The sequence below is a fragment of the Herpailurus yagouaroundi genome, unplaced genomic scaffold (assembly GCF_014898765.1).
Source record: "Herpailurus yagouaroundi ecotype Mexico unplaced genomic scaffold, PumYag 161, whole genome shotgun sequence".
NCBI classification, from domain to species: Eukaryota; Metazoa; Chordata; class Mammalia; order Carnivora; family Felidae; genus Herpailurus; species Herpailurus yagouaroundi.
The window spans coordinates 3,510,325-3,528,297 of NW_024412402.1; positions in this window are offsets into that span (position 1 = coordinate 3,510,325).

Below are 17,973 nucleotides of genomic sequence, written 5' to 3' on the forward strand. Positions count from 1 at the left end.
AACAAACAACGGGTAGCAGAAACATCTACACAAAATGGGTTACTTTACTAATAAGAAAAAGAAAAGAAAATTGATTTTGAAAAAAATTCAGTTTACTAAAGCATCTCTGGTGGCCTTATAGCCAATAGTCATGACTCTGAAGATGTATATTTCTTCCAATATCTGACTGCACTAGAACAGATGGTTTGAAAACAATACAAGCTAAATTCCAGGAAATTCTACATATTTGGGGGATGATGATGTGCAACATTTTGAAATAACGGGTAACAGCGCTCACCTGAAACGACCTTGAAACTTGACAAAGCATTTAAAAATAGACTGAACCAAATTTTAATGTTCTGGAAATATGCAGCATCATGAGGCTAGAGCAAGTTGTTCACGGATTAGTTTCATGTCCTGTTCTGGGACTTTATCTATCTGTTTATTTTTTTGCACTTAATACTACCAAATGGTAACTTGTGTTATTCTCTAGTGGTATCATGTGTTTTCATTTTATCACAGGACGAGATTATGTTGTCCTTCAGAGCAGGGACCAGATCTTAAAATTCTTTTGCCACAGTTATAGTACCTGACTGTGAGAGAGTTCGGTATGTAGGAGGTGCTAAGTAAACACTGGAAAGAGAGATGTTTCATCTTTCTTTCAGGCTTATTATCCAATTAATTCATTCTCATTCCACATGAAAACCCTAAAATGTCTTCATTATTGTACTAGGAGATAAAGTGTAGAAGGAGCTGGAGAAGTCTTAATCTCAAAATGTTTAGTTATTCCTGCAGATTAAAAAGTAAACCTAGGGGCGCCTGGGTGGCGCAGTCGGTCGAGCGTCCGACTTCAGCCAGGTCACGATCTTGCGGTCCGTGAGTTCGAGCCCCGCGTCGGGCTCTGGGCTGATGGCTCAGAGCCTGGAGCCTGTTTCCGATTCTGTGTCTCCCTCTCTCTCTGCCCCTTGCCTGTTCATGCTCTGTCTCTCTCTGTCCCAAAAATAAATAAACGTTGAAAAAAAAATTTTTTTAAAAATAAAAAATAAACCTAAGCTTCTCTTCCATAATCAGATATAGATGTTTATTACTCAAAAACAAAACAAAACTTTCTCACTGATTTAGTGGCTGACAGATCTCACACTCTATGGTGCTAATTGCCCTATTTATGTCTGTTTTTTTTTTTTCCATTTGAAACAGAAGTACTGAAGCAAATGCATGACCAGACTGAAGGATGGCTGACTTTCTGTATCAGTTGCTATACTCTGATGTCTTCTAGAAGAGAGGAGAGTGAGACAGGAGGCCGCTGGAGTATCTCCAACAGGTAAAGCCCATGTTCTGATAGGGCAATGGCGGTGGAGATAAGAGGTGGGGCCAGTTTCCAAATCTGGATTGAGTTTGTTTGGTTGGAAAGACAGAATTTGTCGATGGCTTGGTGCGAAGGAGAAGGAAGAGTGGAGGGTGAAGCCAAGATTTCTAGCTTGGGGGACAGGAGACTGGAAAGACCACCCACAGAGTCAAGGACAGAAGGAACAGGTTGAAGCATGGTGAGGAACTGGGTAAAATAATTCATATAAGGACACATTGGGTGTGAATTCATTCTGAGACATCTATGGTGTGTGAATACCCCACCTCTTGGTTTTCTCACCTGTAAGGGGTATTATCCCTCCTCGGGCTTTCCTCCACACTCCTCCCAGAGGGTGGAGCCGAGCTCTGATCTTAGCATCCCTTGATTTTTTTTCACTTGGCTTGAGTGTCTACTTTCTTCATCTTCAAGATTTATTAGAAAGATTCCAAATTATCTGCAGCCTCTTCCTAAGGACATTATCTTGGAAACAATGTTAGAACATCTGTTTTTCCAACTCAGTATGTGATCTGAGTATCTTCTATTTCCATCTACCTGGAAAGGTTTCAGATTGTGCTTACGTTATGACCTCCTTGAAGGCAGGAAGACTCTCTCTCCTGACAATTGGTTTGAAAGTCTTGCAAGCAAATGGAAATTGTATTCCAAATCAGGGGAGCATTTCATTGAGATCCTGGGGCACGAGAATAAATCCAGTGCTGTAATAGGCAGACCCCCAGAGTGAGGCTCAGAATAATCTGATTTATTGCAGTTGCTCTGCTCCTAATTAGTTGCTTAAATTATTTAATCTCTCCAGGACTCAGTTTACTCAATTATAAAAGTAAGGGACAAGATAATCACAAAAAAACCCCAATATAGTTAATATGTTATAGTTAATGTTAATAGTTCTATGTTATAGTTCTATGTTAATAGTTAATATGTGTATAGATTACTTACTACATGATAGGCACGGTGCTAAGCATATACATGATCTCACTTTCTTATCAGCAATCCTTTGAAGTGGGTACTATTTTCACTTTCCAATTGCAGATGAAAAAACTGAGGCTCGGACAGTTTAAACAAGGTACTGAGGTTCAAAAGCTAGCAAGCGTTGCATCTGAATTCCAATCTGGATCTCTCAAACTCCCAAGCCTTTGCCCTTATCCACTGGATCACTTTTTCTCAAGGTCCCTACCACTTCCTTCTGACATTTTCAAATTTGAAACAACAACACCAAAATTGCAGTGAACAGAATCATGGTGATTTCTTCTCCCCTTGCCCAAATCTAACAAGACTGCTGGAGAGCCAAAAAGTCCTTAAAAATGTGAACAAGGCCAGTTCTCGATTTTAATTGATCCTGTAACATGTCGGGAGTCTAGCCCTGTACCCAGGCGAAGATGGGAACCACACACCTCCCTTGTTAGCTCTGAAGGCAGGCCAGGAAGTGCACGAGTGTTTATCATAAGCTGCCACTGTCCTTGCCTCCACGTACCGCTCGTGATTCAGAGGAAAGCACTGTGGACAGGATGTAGATATCATAGCACTGCTCTGAAGCTTCGGTGGGTGCCCTGGTGACTGAGAACTGTTGCCTTGGGAACATTCCCGAAGTGAGTTTAAGACATTGCTTGTAGTTACTTGTTGGATGTTGGTTAATGATACCTGCTAGTGCAATAGAGTCTAACGTCTGTGTCGAATCAGTAAGTTTAGAAAAACCACAACACCCTCCCCCCACCATTAATGCAATCCCTAAGCACCTCCTTGGGACCAGTCACAGGGTAGGTATTGAGGACACAAATCTGCACTAGACGTTGCATGTACCCTCGGGAGCCGTGGGGAGGAGACAGACACACCAAAAATACAGCCCTGCTGAGGGAAGCACAGTGCACTGAGAACAGAGTAGGCTGAACCTAAAATAATTCCATGGAGGAGTTAAATTTGTGGCTGAAGGTCCCTAAATAGAGGTTCTATGTCCCCTTTCTGGATTCTCATCACTGAACTAGATATAAATCTATAGCAACTTTTATGCTGCTATCTAAGAGAGAAGCTGATGGATAGATGTGGCTGGAAAGTGAAAAATATGCCATCAAACCAGAGAAGACCCTTCAGGGTCTTATGAGTGCCCGTGGAAGGCTTTCTGTCAAGAACCATGTATTTTCAGAAACTAGGCCACAAACACTGGCAATTTTTAATATAACAAGACTGTAGAAATGGAATGCAGGACTGTGTTACCTCAGACTTGTTCTTCAGTCTGCTACAGCATGTAGCGAAGCCCAGATGGTTCCAGGTGGGTCTGAGGACTGTGCTCTGCAAATGACTTAGGGGCCAAGGTTGATGGAGGTTCCACCCCCTTTAATACATACTTTCCATCATTGTCCCGGGCATACATATCTGGCCAGGGTAAGGGGAAAGAGCATAGGGGATATTACATAAGAGGATTTTACAGGCTAGGCTGACCGGGAAGTGATACAAATCACCTCTGGTCACATTCAGTGTCCGGGCTTACTGCTAAGTGGCCAACGGTGGCTGGGAAAGGCAACCCACCCATTCGTGATGCCAGGAAGAGAGGAAATAGTTGGTGGATAGCAAACAGTTTTTGCCACAACCATGAATGGGGAATGGAGAACTAAGCCAGAGAGGCTTCTGGAGACCCACCTGAGAGAAGAAAAAGCTGGAGGGAAGAGAACAGGATACCCTCTGCTGAAACAGTTTATGTTCCCCACTTCCTCTCCCAGGGAATAAGGCCGAGTCACAAAGCAGCAAATGCCTCCAGAATTTGCAGCCTGAAGTCGTCTAGAAACCTGCGTGTCTATATGCAATTTATACCTTTAGTGTATGCTATGAGTATTACATGGTGTATTCTGATTATTATGCTCCTTGTTGGGAGTTCAAATGTCACCCATCCCTTAACCATAACCATAACCATAACCATAACCATAACCATAACCATAACCATAACCATAACCATAACCAGAAGAAGGAGGAGGAGGAGGGGGAGGAGGAGGGGGAGGGGGAAGAGGGAGAGGAGGAGGAGGAGAGGGAGGAGGGAGAGGGGAAGGAGAAGGGGAGGGGGAGAGGAGGGGGAAGGGGAAGAGGAGGAGGAGAAGAAGAAGAAGAAAAGGAGCTATTAGATATTGAACTATCATTGGCCAAATTGAGTTTTCTCAACAAAACAATCAAGTAGCTACTATTATTATAAAAATTTTGCAGATGGGTGTGCCTGGTGGCTCAGTTGGTTAAGCGTCCAACTTCTTTTCAGGTCATGATCTCATGGTTTGTGAATTTGAGCCCCGCTTTAGGTTCACTGCTGTCAGCGCAGAGCCAACGTCTGGTCCTCTGTCCCCCCTCTCTCTCTCTGCCCCTCCCCTGTTCATGAACGCTCTGTCTCTGTCTCTGTCTCTGTCTCTCTCTCAAAAGTAAATAAACTTAGGGGCACCTGGATGGGTCAGTTGGTTAAGTGTCTGACTTCAGCTCAGGTCATGAGGCCGCAGCTCTTGGGTTCGAGCCTTGCGTTGTGCTCTATGCTGATAGCTGGGAGCCTGGAGCCTGCTTCAGATTCTTTGTCTGTCTGTCTCTCTCTCTGCCTCTCCTCCACTTGCACTTTGTCTCTCACTCTCTCAAAAATAAACATTAAAAAAACTTTTAAATTTTATATAAGTAAACAAACAAACAAACAAACCTAAAAAAAAGAATTTTGCAGATGAGGAAATTCAGGCTTAGGAAAGTTGTATTATGAGCGGTTAATATAAATCAGATAATGTTACTCTTATGCTTAAAAAATTTAGTGGCTTCCTGTTGTGATTAGAATAATCCAGTCTCCTTACTTTGGCCTCCATGCTCTCTATAATATGGCCCAACTTATTTCTGTCGTTCCTTTCCTTCTTTCTCTATGCTCTAGTCTCAAGGGCCTTCTTTTTGTGTGAAACCCCAAATTAATCTTGCCTTAGAGCCTCTGGACTTTCTTTTCCCTTGGCCCCGGATTCCTCAAATGCCTAGATTGTTTTTGTTAATCAGATTGCAGGTCAAATCCCATATCTTGAAAGAGGCCTTCCCTGACTATTCTATTTAAATTAGCATTTTCTTCCCCCGAATTGTTCTCTGTCATCTCCCTCTGTATCATTTTCTTCATGGCATTTATCTCCCTACAACTATTTTGGTAGTACATCTAGTTTGCTCTCTCCCCTCTCACTATAAAGCCCCCAAGAATGATGCCCCTGCCCATTTTGTCCGCTGCTGTGTTCCCAGAGCCTAGGACAGCACCTGGCACAGAGGGCACCTAGTAACTATGCTGAATGAATGAAGAAAAGAGTAATGCAACCCATGTTGTAAGATTAGCAAGGGATGGAGCTGGTATTCAAACTCTGTTCTTGCTTATGTTAAAAGCAGTTTGTGACCATCTACTATAAAGCCCGCTAGGCATTCAGTAAACACTGTTGTTTGGACCCAGCAGCAAGAGAACTTGACACATCTTAGCGCCATTAGTGACTGCTGGTCAGGATGCCCCATTTGCGGGCTCTGTCATTTGCGACAAGCTACACAATCCTCCAAATCTGAATTTCTCTGTCTATGCAAAGGGGTAAAAATACCACTTATCTCATCCGTGTGGGGATTAAATGAGACAAGCATATGAAAACTTCTCTGAAGACTTTAAAACATGATATGAATGTTTATTTTTGTCAGGAAGAAAAAGAAATACGCATTGTCTTCCTCAGTCCTTCCCATGGCGTTTTGTAGGAGGGCAGGAGGATGTGGTGGGAGGAGGAGGGGGTGGGAAGGGAGACGCTGAGCTCTATTTGGACCATCTCAGCCTGGACGGGGCACCGAGGTTGGGCCTGAGTACAGTCCTGTCGCAGCGTTCACGTCCGCTGATGCTGGGCATGGTTTCCGTGGGGTAGACCTGCCGAAGGGAAAATTAGTTTCCCTGAGAACGTGACCCCACCAGTGGTTCACTCCGTAGTTGGAAGAAGTCTCCATGTCCCAGTGTGCAGACCCAATTGCGCCCAGTAGGGAGATGCTATGGGGAGGGTAAGTAATTGCATTTTGTGACACCAGGTTCCGGTTTACCACCACACAGCTTGAAGCGAAATTGTCTTTTTTTATTTTTAAAAATGTTGTTTATTTTAAAAATGTTTATAAATGTTTATTTATTCTCTGAGGGAGGTGGGGGGAGAGAGAGGGCAAGAGGGCCCGAGCAGGGGAGGGGCAGAGAGAGGGAGACACAGAATCTGAAGCAGGCTCCAGGCTCTGAGCTCTCAGCACAGAACCTGACATGGGGCTTGAACCCACAAATGGCGAGATCATGACCTGAGCCCAAGTCGGACGCTTAACCAACTGAACCACCCAGGCACCCCCTGAAGTGAGTTTGTAATAACAGTGAAGGTGACACAGAACAGGTGGGATTTTGCCAGATTTCTCTAGCGATTCTTTGAAGACTTCAGGACACTGAATTGTCTTTGCTACCTTTTTACAAGTTTGAGAATACACAAGCAAGGTGATTAATTTCTGCTTTAAACAGATTCTTAACTTGTTTTCCTGTGTGTTGAGGAGGAGTGGGCAGGGTCCTAAATGATCTCTTCCTCTTGCTTATTTTACAAAGAACACAATGAGATGCTTGTCTAAGCTTAGAAGCTCTTTGGTGGCAGAGTTGGGACTAAAACTCAAGTCCTCTGACTCTCAGAACAGTGTTCTAGCCACCACATATGTTCCACTAAATGTATGCTGGAACACAGTGGGTTTTTTGAGCTTGGACTTGTTCCCTTATTTGTCTCCTGTCACATGCGGTTCTTCAGTTTAACACTGCCTCCGGCAGAAAACTATGGACACCTCTGTCTCGTAAGCTTCTGTGTATTCCCCTTTCTGAAAATCATCACAGATTTAGAGGTTTGCTTGAAGAAAAGTCCAAAAGTTTTGGAGCTGTGACAGAGCTGGGGAGCTCAAAGTGTAAGTGGAAAATATGCTAAGTTTCTCCCTAGTAGTGCTTTTCAGCTGAAGGAGGCAATGACATTTTATTTTTTTTCTATTTGTTTTTCCTTTTTTATTTTAGAGAGAGAGAGTGAGAGAGTACGAGTGTGGGAGAGGGGTAGAGGGAGGGAGGGAGGGAGGGAGAGAGAGAGAGAGAGAGAGAGAGAGAGAGAGAGAGAGAGAGATTCCAAGGCAGCCTCTATGCTCAATGTAGAGCCCAACGCGGGGAGACACCAGGACCCGGGGGTCACAACCAGAGCCGAAATCAAGAATCAGGTGCTCGGGGTGCCTGGGTGGCTTGGTCCGTTGGGCGTCTGACTTCGGCTCAGGTCATGATTTCACGGTCTGTGAGTTCGAGCCCCGCGTCGGGCTCTGTGCTGACAGCTCAGAGCCTGGAGCCTGTTTCGGATTCTGTGTCTCCCTCTCTCTCTGCCCCTCCCTGTTCATGCTCTGTCTCTCTCTGTCTCAAAAATAAATAAACGTTAAAAAAAAAAATTAAAAAAAAAAATCAGGTGCTCAACTGACTGAGCCACCCAGGTGCCCCGAGGCCATGACATTTTAAAGAATGACTTCATATCTTCTATAAGCTTGAGTTAATAGAATTTCTAAATTATTTGCGTTGTAGACTTTCTTTCTCCTGCATGAATTGAGAAGCTAGTATTTTTTTTCAATTCAAAAATTCTAATTGTAGTAAAATACACGTAACATGAAATTAACCATTTCAAGTATACAATTCAATAGTGCCAATTATATTCACGTTATTATGCAGCCAATATCCAGAATGTTTTCATATTGCAAACCTGAAACTCCATACCCATTAAATAGCAACTCCCCATTTCTCCCTACCCCCCACCCCCTGGCAATCACCTTTCCACTTCTGTCTCCATGACTTTGACTACTCCAGGTACATCATGTAAGTGGAATCATACAGTATTTGTCTTTTTGTGACTAGCTTATTTGACTCAGCTTAATGTCTTTAAGGTTCTTATATGGTATAGCATGTGACAGATATTCCCTTCCTAAAACTGAGTAAGATTCCATTGTCTATGTATACCACATCTTGTTTCTCCATTCCTCTGTTGATGGACACTTGGGTTACCTCTACCTCTTGACTATTGTGAATAATGGCTTCTATCAATATGGATGTTTGACTATCTCTTCAAGACCCTGCTTTCAATTCCTTTGGGTGTATACTCAAGGAGAGGAATTGCTGGGTCATAATTAACTCTGTATTTTATATTTTTGAGGAACTGATAGGCTGTTTTCCATAGTGACTGTACCACTTATATTCCCACCCTCAGTGCCAGGGTTTCAATTTCTCCACATCCTCACCAACAAGTATTTTCTGTTTTTTTTGTTTGTTTGGTTGGTTTTTTTTGCAAGTAGTCATCCGAATGAACATGTGGCATCTCACTGTAGTTCCTATTGTATTTCATTAATGACTAGTGGTGTTGACCATCTCCTCATATGCTTACTGGCCATCTGTATATCACACCTAGAGAAACATCAACTACAGTCTTCTGCTTGTTTTAAAATCTCGTTATTTATTTTTCTTGATGTTGACTTGTAGGAGTTTTTTATGTACTCTGGATATTAATCCTTTCTCAGACATATGATTTGCAAATATTTCTCCCATTCTGTGGGTTGCCCTTTCATCTCTGCTGATTGTGTCCTTTGATGCGCAGAAGTTTTCATTTTTCGTGTGATCCATTTTATCTATTTTTTTTCTTTCGTTGCCTGTGCTTTTGGTGTCCCATCTAAGAAATCATTGCCAAATCCAATGTCATGAAGATTTTCTTTGGTTTCCTTCTAGGAGCTTTATAGTTTTAGCTCTTAGGTTTATGTCCTTCAATAATTTGGAGTTAATTGTTGTATAGGGTAGAAGGTAAGGATCTACATTTACTCTTTTGCATGTGGATCTCCCAGTTTTTCTAAAACCATTTGTTGAGACTGCCCTCTCTCCATTGAATGGTCGTGGGACCCTCGCGTAAAGTCATTTGACCGGGGCACCTGGGTCGCTCAGTTGGTTAAGCGTCCGACTTCAGCTCGAGTCATGTTTTCACAGTTTGTGGGTTCAAGCCCCGCATCAGGCTCTGTGCTGCTGGCTCAGAGCCTGCAGCTTGCTTCGGATTCTGTATCTCCCTCTCTCTCTGTCCCACCCCCACTCACGCTCTGTCTCTCTCTCCCTCAAAAATAAACATTAAAAAAAAAAAGGGAAGTCATTTGACCATATATACAAGTATTTATCTCTAGGCTGTCTGTTCTATCCTCTTGGTCTATATATACATCTTAGGCCAGTACCGTACTGTTTTAATTGCTGTAGTTTCATAGTAAGTTTTGAAAGCAGGGAATGTGAGGCCTCCAACTTTGCTCTTCTTTTCTCAAGATCGTTCCCGTCTCTTCAGAGTCCCTTGAGATTCAACCTAAATTCTAGGATGGATTTTTTTCTATTTCTGCAAAAATGCTGTTGGGATTTTGATAGAGATTGCATTATATATGTAGACTGCTTTGGGTAATATTGACATCTTCACAATAGTCTTCCAGCCCATAAAAATGGATTGTTTTTCCGCGTCTCTGTCTTTAATTTCTTACAGCAATTTTTGTAGTTTTCAGTGTATCAGTCTTTTGCCTCCTGGGTTAAATTGATTTCTAGATATTTGTGTGTATGTGTGCTATTATAAATGGAATTGTTTCCTTTTTGGATTGTTCAGTGTTAGTGTATAGAAATACAACTTTTTTGTGTGTGTTGATTTTGTGTCTTGCAACTTTGCTTGGTTTATTAGTTACAATAGCATTTCTGTGGAATCTTTTAGGTTTTCTACAGATGAAATCATCTTATTTACAAACAGAGATCATTTTGTTTCTTCCTTTCCACGTGGGACACCATATGTTTATTTATTGCCTAACGGCTCTGTCTCGAACTTCCAGTGCTGTGTTGAATAGGAGTGCTGAAAGCAGCCATCCTTGTTACTGAATAACACAATTATCCTGTGTCAAAGGAAATAGCAATATATAGCAAACTGATTTCAAAGGAGAATATTGAAGCTGATAAGAGCCAGACAGAGGGATTTCTGTAGGGATGTTCTTAGACTCACATTGCTTTTCCCCTCCCTGTGTGCTCCAGCAGGGGCAGTGACCTAGGCCATAATCATATTCATCAAATATTCATGGGTGAACACATGCTAATCTAGGCAGTGAAGGTTTAGGGAACAAGACGTCAAAGTCCCTGCTCTCATGGAGCTTACAGTCTAGTTGGGGCATATGTGTGTGTGAGAAATAAACTATAAGGAAAACTTGGCAAGTGTTAAGTCCTACAGAAAACGTGCAGTGGGGTTGATGAATAAGTAATGACGTGGAGGCAGTTAAGGGCATCTTATTTGGAGAAGTGACACTTGAGCCACGATGTAAATGAAGCCCCTGTGGCCTTGTGACAAGTGGGAGGCAGCGTTCTAGACAGAGGAACCACAAGTGCATGAGTCTATGGCAGGAACAAGTTTGGCATGCTCGAGCAGGAGAAAGAAGGCCAGTGAGGCTGGCGCAGAGTGAGTGAGGACAAAGTGACAGGAGATGAAGTCAGAGAGGTTGGCTGGAGCCAAGTCCTGGAGGGCCTTGTGGAATAAGGGAAGGATTTATTCCTAGAGTGGTGTGATTGGAATCTACATTAAAAAAAAAATTTTTTTTAACGTTTATTTATTTTTGAGACAGAGAAAGACAGAGCATGAACAGGGGAGGGGCAGAGAGAGAGGGAGACACAGAATCTGAAATGGGCTCCAGGCGCCGAGCTGTCCACACAGAGCCCGACGCGGGGCTCGAAGTCATGGATTGTGAGATCATGACCTGAGCCGAAGTCGGACACTTAACCGACTGAGCCACCCAGGCGCCCCGGAATCTACATTTTAAAGGCGTTCTCCATCTATGTGCTGCCATACAGAGTCAGTATGAAGATAATGGATCGTACCCATGTTGTTCTCACACCTTCCCTTGCCCAGTCGTTGTCATTCATTGAGCACAGGGCCCTGGCCCAGACAGAGGCTTGTCTTTATTCTCATACCAGGCATGAATTTCCAGCCAGCTTTCCAGGACTGCAGGGGTGATGAGAGAAGAATGGAAACAGAGACAGTGAAGAGGGAAGACCAAAACTCAATTTTCATATGTTGAGACTTTCTTTGACTAGAGGTGAAAATACAGTCGACACCGTCAGCACCTTGTCCGGAGGCCCTTAGCCCGCACCACCCTGTGCATTCCAAGAGCTTCATGGACTTCCCTTGACTGAAGGCAGGCCAGGGAGACATTTGCCAGGAAGCAGCCCTCTGCCAATGACCGGATGGGAATTTCAAGAGGAATATTCAAATTTTCTTGTCCTTCACGTGGGAGAACTCCGATGTGTTGTATCTGGTTTTCCAGAATTCCCCAGCAGGATTGAGCCCCAGTTGCCCACAGAAGAATCTTTCTTGCTTGATAATACGCCATTTCTGTCCCATTTCCTACATCCCTCATGTTCTTGTCTCAGATTCTGCTTCTGGGGTAACCCAACCTATGATAGAGAATATCTGGCCTGAATCCTGCTAACGATTATTACTTTGGCTATTGGGATCATGTCAGAGGATCCATTTGTTACATGCTTCCTGAACATTTTTTCTATGAACTTCTAGACATGGAAGCTTGAAAGCTTTAACTTGTGAAGAGATTTTGTAAATTACAAACTGCTCCTGCAGACTGGATACAGGGAAACAGAGTGAAATGAAACATTTTCTTAGTTTGTATCTCCAGCATTTAACTCAGTGTCTGACTCTAGTAGGCACTGGAGAAATATTTATTGAATGAGTGAGGTAGAAACTATGGCAACTATCCGAGATGAGATGAAATGTACATACTTTGGTATTTCTTAGATTCTTGGGAAATCCAAGGCAGCACAAAACCTTCCTTGATTCACTTTCCTTTTTTTTTTAATTAAAAAAAATTTTTAACGTTTATTTATTATTGAGAGACAGAGAGACAGAGCATGAGCTTGGGAGAGACAGAGAGAGAGGGAAACACAGAATCCAAAGCAGGCTCCATGCTCCAAGCTGTCAGCACAAAGCCCGACGTGGGACTGGAACCCAGAAACCGTGAGATCATTACCTGAGCCGAAGTTGGATGCTTTGCCGACTGAGCCACCCAGGCACCCCCTTTTTAAAAAAAAATTGTTTATTCATTTTTGAGAGACAGAGATGCAGAGTGTGAGCAGGGAAGGGGCAGAGAGAGAAGGAGAGACAGAATCCAAAGGAAGCTCCAGGCTCTAAGCTGTCAGCACAGAGCCTGGCGCATGAACTGTGAGATCATGACCTGAGCCAAAGTTGGACGCTCAACCGAGCCACCCAGGCGCCCCAGTTGATTCTCCTTCCTTTTATCTCTCTGTACGCAAACTACAGCTAGGAGCTGGGAATGAGGTGTGCGTTGGGCTGTAACATTCACTTAATTTTTCACTGCTAATTTATCTGAGCTTAACTTTCATCTAACTTATTAAACCAGTATTATCCAAAACCTACTTAAATGTCAGGTACTCCAATGAAATATGGGAATACATAGTGAAGAGAGACAATTGCTTCCCTCTGGGAACATAAAGATTGTTGGGGAAAGACACTGCACCATTTATTACATCATCTACTTTTTAATTCTAATCGTATTAAGTACTATAAAGTAAAAGTACATTGTGTCATAGAGCATACAACTAGAAACTTAATCCAGTCCAGAAACCTAGAAGAAGTTTATTTGAGAAAGTAACATTTAAACTGAAAATTACAAAGTAGAATGATTGAATTAAATATTTTGCTATTTCCTCTTTGGCTTTGAAATCCTGGGACCATATTCCCCCTTTAAACACTGTTTAAATTCTTATGCCAATCTCTGGACACAGCGGTGGGTTGTGGCTTTAAGCTCTGAAGCCAACTTCTTGTACCACAGACGACTCTGTAACGAGAGGCACACCGGTTCCAGGCCAAGATCACCCAACACTGTTCCCAGCAAGAATGTCTTAAGGATTTTAAAGACACGAGGTCGTGGTGTATCTGTACTTGTTCGGTCAGTTTTTCTAATTTCCTGTGTATTCATTCTTATTGGCCTGCCTTGCCTCTTCTGTTAACCCATCACCACATCTCTAGTTTGAATACTGAAAGGATATGACGGGGGACCAAATGCACACTTTTGGAGATGGAGACAAACATGATTCTGAATTTGAAAGAATAGGTTCAGAGAATTCTAGTGGACAGTCTCCATGTACTGGTGAAGATTCAAGCAGCTGTAGAATATGTCACTTTTCTGGACTCCCTTTGTGTGTGTGGGGGGGGGGGCTGATCACACAGTATTCACCATCACAGTAACTGGAGGATACTAAATTCTTCATCTGCAGATACAGCTCTTCTAGATCTATTTTCCTCCAGGGCCCGGGCAATGCAGCCTAGAGCTGCTGTCCAGCAATTGTGGTGAATCTTCCTGGCATTTTGTTATGAAATCTTGGAAGAATAAGGTATCTTAATCCAACTTTCACTGATTTTTAAATTTTCCTTACAATTTGCTGACGAACCAGTACTTCAATAAGCCAATATAGAAAGCTCATCGCCTCTAAGGCAAGTGACTCATTCCATTCTGCCAGTGGCTCTATCCCTGTGCTTAACTGATATCTATGTCCCTATATTGCTTTCTCCATTGCTCCTGTGTATTCCCTGTATTCTGCTCAAACTTGGGTCATTTTACGCGTGGCGTTTGAACAACACTGAAGTCTTCTCTTCCCTGGCATGGTCATGCCTAAAACAAACAGTCCGTCCACACAAATTGCGCAAACAGTAACTGCCTGGCATGCTAGAAAAGTGCAATGAAAAGAAGCAAAACAAAAACAGAAATAAACAAAAAACACCACAAAACCAAAAATACCACCTCAAAATCACCAGAAGAACGTGCCTTTTCACTGCAAATATTTTAACAGGGCCTGCTTTCTGCCCAACGGCAATCTTAGGGAGCCCTATGTTCAATGCCCAGAGCAGATCGAAACCATGCATGGTGAGCACCAAACACAGTGGTTAGTGGAACCAAAGAGAGAAAGAAAAGTCACATGTGGGTAGTAATTATGCTGAACTGGCTGCCCTCCTGGGGTCATGGTGCAAGCAGAAAGAGAGGTACCCTTCCTAGGAGAAATAACTAGGGCAAGGGTCTTTTTAAAAGCAGAAGATTCTCTCTAACGTCACTAGGAAGTAAAAGCATGTTTGGTGAGAAATAATTAGCTGTGCCAAATATAGGACATACTATACAAATGCTCGTACTTAAGAATGGCTGTCTAAATACCAAATGTACATTAAGTGTAACCATTAAAACAAGAAAGTATAGAAATAGAGACAATAGGGGGCGCCTGGGTGGCTCAGTCGGTTAGGTATCTGACTTCAACTCCGTTCATTATCTAACAGTCAGTAAGATCAAGCCCCGCGTCAGGCTCTGTGCTGACAGCTCAGAGCCTGGAGCCTGCTTCGGATTCTGTGTCTCCCTCTCTCTCTGCCCTTCCCCAGTCACGCTCTGTCTCTCTCTGTCTCAGAAATAAACATTAAAAAAAAATTAAAAAAAAAAAAAAAGAAAATAGAGTTAGTAGATGCCTGTGCATTAAATATAGCTTAAGAAGTTTACTTTTTTGAGCAATCTAGCTTCTCAGCACTAGAGGGGCAATGTTTGCACTGTAAACACTGGTTCTTCAAATGAATCTGTGACCCATACAACTGTTCTAAGGATCGTGTTAATAGCTAGCAATTATGGGCTGATATCTTTACACCATCCCATTTAGCCCTCAGCCCCAAAAGGCGGTAGAATCATTTTCTCACTTTATAGAGGCGGGAACGAAAGTTTTATGAAGTTAAGCAAATCGCTCAGGTTCACAGGATCAGCAAGTGGCACAACCAGACTTTGAGCTCAGGTGAGGTGACTCAGAGCTCGGGCATGGGATGTCCCTCCACATCCAGTTGTCGAATGAGTAAGGGAGACCAACGGGAGGAGGGAGGAAAGCAGGATGAGGTGGACCCTGCATCTCTTATAAGGACAAACTTGGATCTGAAGGGAGTGGCATCTGAGATGAGGCTTGAAGGACAAAGAGCAGTGAGGGAGAAAAGTCAGATACTGGTGGGAGCTAGAAGACAGGGGAAGATGCCCCAGTCAGGGGAATAGTATGTGTAAAAGCATGGAGGAAAGAGAGTGTATGTGGCACTGTGATGCATCTGTATGGACGGAGCACCGTTATGAGGCTGGGGACGCAGGAGTGATGTCACATCTTCTGCCCTGCACGCTCTTCTATGGCTTTTCCACAGCCCCCATCACCAGATGGGGTCTCATCCCCTCCCCCCCGAATATGGCGGCTTGTGACGCCTTGTACTGGTATCAAGTGATGGGAGTACATTAACTGCTTTCTGTGACTAGGTCACAAAAGGTGGTGCAACTTCTTCATTGTTAGCTAGGACACCCACCCTTGGAGCCCTGAGCTGCCTGGTAGGAAGTCCAGGGACTGTGAGGTTGCCTTGCCGTAAGGAAGCCTGGGCCCATGGAGAAGCCATGTGTAGGTGTTCTGACTGAGAGTCCCAGGTGAGATCGCAGCCAACAGACACGTGGAGATGGAGACACCAACCACTAGACATATGAGCGGAGGTGCTTCCAGGTTATTCCGTTGTTCAGCTGTTAAATCACTCCAGCCTTTCAGTTCTCCCAGGTGAAGCTCCACATGTCATACAGCAGAAATAAGTGCCTTTCCTGTGCCCCAAGCTCCTGACCCAGTCCATGGTTGTTTTATGCCACTCGGTTTGGGGGTGACTTGTCACGCAGCCTTGCTCACTGGGACAGATGGTTGTGTTGTGCAAGCAGCTGACGAAACATGTCTGCAGTCCAGAAGAGACGTTCGGGCTAGGGATGTGGTCCCCCCAGGTTTTCTGCATTGTAGATGATGGGGGACACCCTGGGAAGTCATGGGGTGATCCAGGGCAGTGTGTAGAAGTAGAAGAGGGTTAGGAATGTCGCTCTGGGACATATCCACACTGAATGCTGAAAAAGGACAAGGCACGAGAAGGAGGCCCAGAGGGAGGCATCGGAGGAAGGAGCAACACCAAGGGAGAGGGTTATTAAGGAAGACAAAGGGTGAGCAAATTTTATGAAACGTGCCGAGATCAGTGCTCTCAGATGCCACGGAGAGAGCGCTGGGAACAACAGACAGGTGCCCTTGTCCAGAGCAGTGAGGGCAGTGAGGATGAAGGGTAGACTGAGGCACGCTGAAGAGCGGTGGCAGGTGCCTAATAAATGTGTATTGAATGAATCTGAAGTGATAAAATAGAGACAAGTTGGTTGTAGATGGAAGAGAGACGTAGGTGACAGAAAGTGGAGGGCCTGAGTCTCAGCGAGGGGGGGGGGGGGGGCGGGAAGAGAAGTTGATGAAGCCTGTGTGACGGGAGCTGCTGCACATTCCTCCCCCAGCAGCCTCCCTTGCTACCCTGGGCCACCCTTGTCCAGAGCCCGTCGCAGGCACCCCACAGTGGCCAGAGCTGCTCTCTGCCTCCAACCTGGAGCTCTTTTCGGCACATCACAGCACGGCTGGGATGACGGGGCGTGGCTGCATCGTAGCCAGTACTTTCCAGAACCTGCAAGTCTTTTGTTTAATAAGAGCGGGGAGGAGAGAGCAGTCAGCCAACTATAAAACAGGTCACAAACTGTGGACTTATATACAAATGCCACAGAGAGAGTGAAGTACAGCATCTTTTATTCTGACAGCACCTTCCTTCTTCCAAGAGCCTGTAACACTTTATAATTCAGATTCGTTCCCCTCAATCACCCAACCCAGCAGAAACATGCCATTTCCTTTCTGAGTATCCTGGAGGGGTCAGGAAAAGGGGGGAGGGAGGCAGGGTAGTCCTTTCAGACGATTAATATTCTGATTTTTCACTTATATCCAGGTTTAGAACCAAAGACCTGTCTGTCTTTCCCCCGTTAAGTCTGGCTTTTTCACAGACTTTATGGTTTCTGTTTTATATTGTCAATTTAAGCTGGTTATGAGATAAATATGCCTGCCGCAGGTTCTTGACAAGTGGCTTAGGGATGAGTTATGTCAAAAACCTGATGTTTACTAAGTAGAGGGAATCCTTGTGTAAATATACCTGGTCATGCAGCATTAAAGGGATAGTACAGTGGCCCCCTGAACAACGCGGGGCTTAGACATGTCATCCCCCACCCCCATGCAGTCAAAAGTCTGCACATAACTTTTAATTCCCCCCAAAACTTAACTAGTAGCCTACTGTGGACCAGAAGCCTTACCGACAACATCATCGGTTGATTAACACGTATATCGTATGTTATATGTATACATACTGTATTCTTACAATAAGGTCAGCTAAAGAAAAGAAGATGCTATCAAGAAAATCGTAAGGAAGAGAAAATACATTCACATTACTGTACTGCATTTATCAAAAAATAAAAATAAAAACCCGTGTGTAAGCCGGCCTGCCCAGTTCAAATCCGTGTTGTGCAAGCATCAACAATCTTTCAGTTCAGTGGGCATTCAGGCTCTCTGCTGGTTCTCTTTTGGGCTGAGGTCTGTCCCGAGCTGGAGGAATTCTAGGTCAATGGAAAATTATGATTGCTTGAAGCAAGTTAGGAAAATGAGTGAATTATGGATCTTTGCCAAATCTTGTGCCTAAGAGGCCAAT